The sequence below is a fragment of the Toxorhynchites rutilus genome, chromosome 2 (genome assembly GCF_029784135.1).
Source record: "Toxorhynchites rutilus septentrionalis strain SRP chromosome 2, ASM2978413v1, whole genome shotgun sequence".
NCBI classification, from domain to species: Eukaryota; Metazoa; Arthropoda; class Insecta; order Diptera; family Culicidae; genus Toxorhynchites; species Toxorhynchites rutilus.
The window spans coordinates 333,262,155-333,270,156 of NC_073745.1; the positions used below are offsets into that span (position 1 = coordinate 333,262,155).

Here is an 8,002-nt window from a genome sequence, read left to right on the forward strand (position 1 = left end):
AGAAAGCCGAAATGAGAGGTCGAGATTTTATCAAATTGGCTGTATTATTTCTCATTATTTACTCGAGTAGTGTGAACGCTTGGAACAGCAAAAACAACCAGAAGGAACATAGATCGATACTAAATTTCAGTGCGGCCCCCAAACTGTGTAAGTACGTTCTCTGAGTCAAGTTAATCGTCATCATAATTTTCTCGGCAGGGCTCAAAGCATATTTGCAAACTTATTTGTACTATGTTAAGATCTCAATGCTTACATTTTTTCGTAAATCGTTCAGTGTAATTTGAGCGACAGTAAATATTTTTCGAGTCTCGTGCCCAATAAAAACAAATTCATGTGGTCTTAAGAAAAATATACTCTTAAGAAAACGTCTTACACTCCAGAATCTCAAAGTTTCTAAAACGTGTTTTCTACTCCTACGTAAACAATGCGGTTGTGTCTTGGACACCACTCTTCTGTTTTTCCATATCAGGTCAGTTCAAGGAGAATTACATTACATAAGGTGATCAGATTTCAAATTAAGTATATTTCAGAATATGATTTTCCAGTAGAACAATAGTGCACCCAAAATTGATTTTTTGGCTCATGTTTTGTACAGTTTATTACATTGAATGAGCGTAAACATAACAGAAAATGTCATGACTCTCAAATACTGGTAAGCGTTTGTATAATATATATGGTACGGCAATATAAGATTAATACGAGCGAGCGAGACAAGAGACACGTTTCAAATAAGCACACATTACTTCACATATGTACACGGCCCAAACCGAGATGGATATAGATCTCCTTTATGCTGGAAAGTGTTTTATAAGAGTAAAATTAGTAGAATTAGCAACTTCAATTTGTAATGACAGCATCATTAGCTATGTGGATAGCGTGGTCGTGTAAAATAGTCTTGCGTTCCAGCCGGCCTTGGTTCGATCCCCATTGATATCGTATGGACTTTTTTTGGGTGCAATCCCAAAAAAGATGAAAAACGAAAAAAATTCAAGGGGTTGTACCCGAGACACGACCGCTTAGGACGTAGGACTACGCAATCGTTTTTTTTTATTTTGTTGGTTTATCACTTCGGGTAATAATTGCGGCTACGTCAAAATTTCATTAATAACCCTTTAGTAAAAAGTTCCGGGACCTTGAAGAGGTTTAATGGCTGGCGTGGTTTTGTAGAATCATTTCGAGGAAGCAACGATTCTTTCTTGCCTTTGCGAGAACAATACACTAATTGGTCATACATCGCAATTTGTTTCTTCATATCAATGCACGCATTGCACTGAGTATTTAACGAAAGGCATCGCCATTTCAACAAGCATCAAACACGCGTCTATCAGATGCACACAGTTGCAACGATGAAAATGAAACATCGAAACACATTCCATGTGAAATATTCGCTAGCGTTTACAGCTCGAGGAGAAACATAAAACACAAAACGAGCAGAATAAGCGACCATTTTTGTTTCGGGCACAGGAAGATTCTGAGAATTTTCCTCAGAGGAGATACAATACTTATATGCTAGCAACTGCTTACATACTATGCAAGGGTGGAGTTTATTTCGCAAATATTCTCTTTGCTATGCTTTGCTATCCTCCTTCGTTGTAACTATTCTAGCGGCTGCATAAGTAGCTCGTTATTGACAGCTCTGTTCGAGAAAGCACACAAATGTATGGGAAAATTGCAATGCTTCCAATTTTCATCAATTTAAACCATATACAGACTATGGGATTGTAATGTATAGTATATCAAACAAATCTTAGAAAATTTCCGATTCTATTGGTGTGCAAATCGTTAAAATCCGTTCGCAGCGAAAATAGTTAACGTGACCTGTTTTCTGATTTGGCACCCTTAATGTAAGACATAGTCCTACGTCAAAAAGAAAGAGATTTCTGCTTCCATACATACATACATTTTAAAGCATTGGGGAACAGATGACATTATTTGCTCATTTTACGCTACAAGGCATGAATAGACATGGTTTCTGCCGAACATGAAATACTTTTTAGCAATGCTAGTTTGGGTGTGAGTCATTATTGTCCAATGATGTATTTTCAATTCGAAACTTCGTCTAAAATGTCTAAACGTTTTCAACCGTTTTTTTAACTTAATCATCAAATTTATTCATCGGCAATTGATCATCATAATCAGCATGTTTGAGTTCAATAAACATTTGCCAGCTATGGTTTCAAAAATAGTAAACGCAAAAGTATTATATTTAAGCTACCGAACGCAACGCACTATTCGTTTTTCCCCCACCCTTCTAGGGCAGCGCAGTCTCGTTATTTAATAGCCATACCTCGTGTATATTTATATTTGCAATTGCTCATCGGAACACATCGTTCACACATTTTACTGTTGTGTTGAATTGTTATTTTTTCAAATGGATTCTATGACTCGTGTCAGTGAAGCGCCACACAGTCTGATAAGTGAATTGATCTATTTACGTACAAAAATCAACACAAACGAAACAAATTGCTCTTCTCTCACAAACACTGTAACCCCCGTTTTACACGTGGTTTTATCTATACTACTACAATGGCTTCCTTCCACTTTCACCTTAATAGCTTAAAAAGGTTTGTATGTATAGGAGCAGACATCTCTTTCTTTTTTCTTTCTTCATTTCATTTAAGATTGTGCTTAAAAAATAGTCCATACGACGTCAATGGGGATCGAATCAAGACCGGCTGGATTGCAAAGCTGTTTCATACGACCACGCTATCCATATAGCTACTAGTGCTGTTATATAAAAGCGTGATAATATTACATTTAATCACAAAATGAAGTTGGAAAATGTTTTCTAAGAGGAAAAAGAAAAGCATGAACGAGAATAGATATTTTTCTCTGTCTGGGCCGTGTATTTGGCAAACTATGTTTCGCCTGTTTCGCTATTGGCTCTAGCATATATATAATACAAATGATATACACGTATTGGGAAGTAGAGCATTTTCTGTTATTTTTCGGCTCAATTAAGGTGAAGGTGAAGGCAGCCATTATAGTAGTATAGATAAAACCACGTGTACAAATGGGGTAATAGTGCTTGTGAGAGAAGAGGAATTTGTTTCGTTTGTTTTGATCTTCGTACGTAAATAGATCAATTCGCTTATCAGACTGTGGGGCGCTTCTCTAACACGAGTCTTAGAATACATTTGAATAAAACAACAATTCAATACTGAAGTTAAATGTATGAACAATTGCATATATAGATGTATATAGAAGGTGTATTTGCATATGAAGTAAAATTCTGATTATACGCGAGCGTCACATGAGCAAATTTGTAACACATGCGAATTGGGACTCTTTTGGTATTAACAAGTTCTTCCGCACAGTAACTCGATGTTGATAATTCCTTAATATTTTCCTTCGTTGATCTTATTGTTTCCAAATATTCACGTTGGAGAGCCTTAACCCTTCTCTTCGTTGGCCGAGACATTTTGATTGAATGTAATACTTTTCCGTTTTCTATTTCTGAAAGCATAGGTAGCCGTGACAGTGTTCCGAGCTCTGCAATACAATTTTCTTAACCAATGTTAAAGTTGCTGAAACTTACATTACGGACCCATTAAACTTAAAAATAAAAATTGTATTGATATCAACACAATTTTATTTTATTGATTTTCATGACAAGAAACGCTATGACTCAGGGATAACGATGCTTTCACCAATACAAACAAAACCATTGCGGAAAATTGAAAAATGAAAATTTAACTTTCAGAGCACTAGATCAAGTTTTCCGACGTTTTTCACTATACAGTGCGACGGCAGATGAAAATTTAATATCTTGTGAGTAATCCATTAGAGTTTGGTTGATATTACTTGATGGGAAGTGTGCGAAAACGATCATTTTCTTCAGACTGTTTCGCAAAATTATAGATTTTCGGGCGAGGGGTGAGGGAGGGAGATGAAATAAATGAGCGCCATTGTGGCCATTTTTGGCTTCCTTCCACCTTCACCTTAATGTAATAAATCGGGATGCCATAACATGTGCTAAAAATTAACGATGGAATAAATAGGAATGTTATTAATTCAGCACAAATATTATGAAACCCGACGTGGTCGGGTATAAGGATCACACAAAAATTGAAAATGATCACCTTCTGTGCAGTGCTTAAATATTTCAAGAAACATTTATCTGCTTTCCGGAAGATTCAATCAAGGCGCAGAAGCGGTAAAGTTGACCGGAAGCTATGTCAGAACGGCGTGAAGTCTTTCAAAAAATATCCATTACTTTCGGACGTGAATGAGGCCAACAAACTCGGTGCTGTTCGCAGTACAGTTCAGAATATACGCATTCGAGAAGGTTGCTTCAAGTATCGTGCCATTAAGAAACCGTAAACAAAACGTTACGGCAAAAACGCGGGCTCAAAAGCTACATGATGCTGACCAAATTCAACGGAAGCATCCTTATGGATAATGAAATATATGTTAATTTGAATGCAATCAGCTTCCGGGAATGAAGTTTTCTATAGCCAGGGATAGCATAGATATCTTAAAGAAATATAACTTGTTTTTGTGGACAAGTTTGCCAGTACGCTGATGATCTGGTAGGGAATCTGAAGATGTGGCAGGAAGACTCCAATTTTCATCACAAACCAACAATATGAACGGACAGCTATACATCAACGAATTGCCGGTTATGAAAGAATGTACTTGAAAAAAAGGCAACACTTTCATTTGAGTATAACTTTTTATTGCATAGGTAAAAAATGATGTAATTTTGGGTAAAACTAGTTTAGAGTGTAACGTTTACATGTGCAAAATTCTGTCACAATCTATCAAGTGGTTATCAAGATGGCTTCCAAGCAAGAAGTGCTTCGACAAAAAAATATGGGAGCAGTCGTGGAAAATCCAGTCCAGTCCCACAGGTGGATCGCAGTTGGGAATCGACCATTCGACCGTGTGGTAATATCGTTCAGAGACCCAGACGATCCAGCGGCGAGCTGGCAACAGAAGAAAAGCGAAGACGACCGACCCCGTGAAGGCAAGGAAGGATAGGGATTACTTCCAGTGCAATCTAAGCCTTTCGATTCGGAACGTAGCCAAGGTCAATTCATCCGTCTGGTTCGTCCAGCAGACAATGAAGCGGGTCGGACTTCATGTCTTCAAGGTATGGAAGGCGCCTAACCGAACCGATAAACAGAATAACATGACCAAATCCCGCGCCAGGAAGCTGTACTGCAAGTACCGCAGCCGAAATGCATCGTAATGTTCCGGAAGACGAAGGTCGGCAAATTTGCAAAGAAGTACTTAGTTTGCTAGGCGATCTGTGGCTGCGGAAAACTTCAGCAAGCCGTTCAAAAACGACCAGGGTTCGCATAAAGAGTGGATGAAAGTGTATAAGAAAGATGGCACAAGTGTTGCGCGGGATTTGATGGGTAGCGTTGACCCCCGAAGTTCGGGCATTTAGGCTGATGTCACATTAGGCGAATTCGCCGCCGCGGATAACGCGACGGTTTTTTTCTCGATTTGAATTCGCTTCCAAGACACTGTAGATCCTCCGCTGCGGTTTTACTAGCGGAATCCGCGGCGGCGAATCCGCCTAATGTGACATCAGCCTTAGCCTAGGACAGGAGATCAACAAACTTTGCAAAAGCACAGCTCATTTGTGTTCATTTGCTCCCTAAAAGTTTTCAAAATATCCGACTTGAAATGAATTTTTGGTGTTCATATTTTTCTATTGTTTTTTTTTTCGAGTACGGTTTTTAGGTGCCATTGGAGTGGATTAAGTTCTGACCGGATTTGGCGACTAAAATACGAATGCGCAACAGTGGTATCACGATAACGGAGTAGACCCCCAAATTGCTCGGAATTTCGCGTAATCGAAATGAATTGGGGTATCATCAAAGCTAAACTGAAGAAGAGTGAAAAATGGCTAAAAATATTACTTCAATGGCCAGACGCTGGAAGAAAAGCAGCTGATGAGATGGACCAGCAGCTTGTGCAGAAGTTGACTGCACGTATCAATCCCTAAGCTCAAATGAATTCGAGTGAATTAAAAATCGCCAAACCCATATTGTATAATTACGCTACAATAAATACAGATAGAATATCTTCTAATAACATTTTATTCTGTATCAGACAAATTCTGAGATATATCTGATTGATAGCTTAAAAGCTTCAGAATAGGCAGTTATTTAAGACCTGCTTCGGCGTCCGGTTTTGTTTGTTTACTGATACGAAAATAACGTGGCCCTAGTTTTTCACATATTTTTCTGTCATCTGTAGTCATAAGAAGTCCCAAGAATACCACGTGTTCTCCGCCATCTGTTAGATTCTTGTCTTGATCGGAACTATAAACCGTTTGAATTATTTTCCCAGGGCACCTAGCTATTGTCGCTCACGCTGCCGCCATCATCCTGAAAGTGAGCATCTTAATGGTATTGCTATTCTACGCTGGCATCCATCTATACGTCGATAAAGTTATCCCTGGCAAAAACATAGGACTGGAAGGCACAACTCCATCGAACTGAACTGGATAAAAATCATGACATCATGGCTGATGACTCACGGCTTCAACATCGGTAAAACAAACCACCATTATACGTTGATCGAAGCTGTTATTCATTATGATGATTTCTGGTCTTTACAGCATCAACTATATTCTCATTATTGCCCATAATTCAACTTGTTAAATTGAAGGTTCTGATGATAGTGTGGCTTCTGGTAGGAATGTATCTATACTGGGTGAAGCCACTTCAATTCGATCAAATGCCATCGACAAATGTTGGTAACGGCACTTCAATGAACACCTACAATGTTAGATATCCGAGGAAGTTTAATAAAATCTAAATTTTGTTTTATTTCTCGAATCGACTATTCTCTTATGAAATAAATTATTTTTGAATAATTGTTATTGGAAGTATGATGAACACAACGCAGGGTTCTTATATGAGTTGTAGAATGTTGAATGTGGATTTTTTTTTATATGCGAGTCTACGGTCTTATTTGTTATGAAACTTTTAGTTCTTTTACCCGCCGCTTTAGATCTCTCGGCGGATCAAAACTTTTCTAGCGAACTCATGAGCCTGGATGTAACGATGGCAACGAGGCAATATCGTAGTTCCACTGTGATTTTACGGTGTTAATCGCGGAAGCATTTGAGGATGCCATTAGCGTTTGTAAAATTTAACGATTTCAAACCGAATAACAATGTGTTGTGTTTCAATGCTTAGCAATTTTTCCCATTTCTCTGTTTTTAAATCGTAAATGACAGAACACATCAAATATTCTCTGATTATGTATTCAATGCAGAATTAGTAAATGGTTTAAATAACACTTGATATCGATTTTTTATCACAGAATAACGATTGTCACAGGTTTAATGATGACCGCTTGCCCACTATTCATCGCTGGGATCCTTATATTTAAAACCGATATTAATCAGTACGTTTTCTAAACTGTTATCCATTTTGTATCTTTCATCGTCATGCTTTCGATAGTGGCTGAAAAGAGAATAATGTTTGTTACTTTCAATTATACGGGTATGAAGTTTTACGCAGATAGTTACTAGTATTGTGCATGTCCGTACTCCGGCCCACCATCAGATCCCCAGTGTTTGTACACGAACAGAGCCAGCAATCCAGCGAACATATACGCAAGTTTGATGAATCCCCCAATATAGGCGGCTGAACTCCACCACAGAGGGACTGAAATTAGTAAACCAGGTTTAGAAGCAACAACTCCTCGAAACAACCGCTCTTCTACCTACAGTAACCTTCACCTGTGTGATACACCGGTCTTATGGACAAATTTTGAGTTAAATTTTGACCATTGCTGCATTTTGCTAAGAATATGAGTGTAATCACAATTTTAGGTAAAAAGTATTTTCGACAATGTATCATAGTTGTGTTTTCTCTACAAAAGCAAAGTTCATACTAGGAGTTTGTGAATACATTTCCGGAACTTTCCCTCCGATCTGTGTTAAACGATGTGTTAATTAACGCTAATATATCTTCATCCTTTGTTCCGGTGGGAGGATCACATCCGACAGTTTGACGTTCGGTTCAACTGAATA

The 8,002-nt window shown here is 38.2% G+C and overlaps 1 long non-coding RNA gene across 1 annotated transcript; it reads left to right on the forward strand.

Annotated features, from left to right (window-relative positions):
- The first annotated feature begins 5 nt into the window (after window positions 1-5).
- On the forward strand, window positions 6-6,736 carry LOC129765264 (uncharacterized). The gene is made up of 3 exons (XR_008741412.1): window positions 6-147; window positions 6,307-6,509; window positions 6,578-6,736. It is a non-coding gene; the product is annotated as an uncharacterized LOC129765264 (long non-coding RNA).
- Window positions 6,737-8,002: the final 1,266 nt, after the last annotated feature.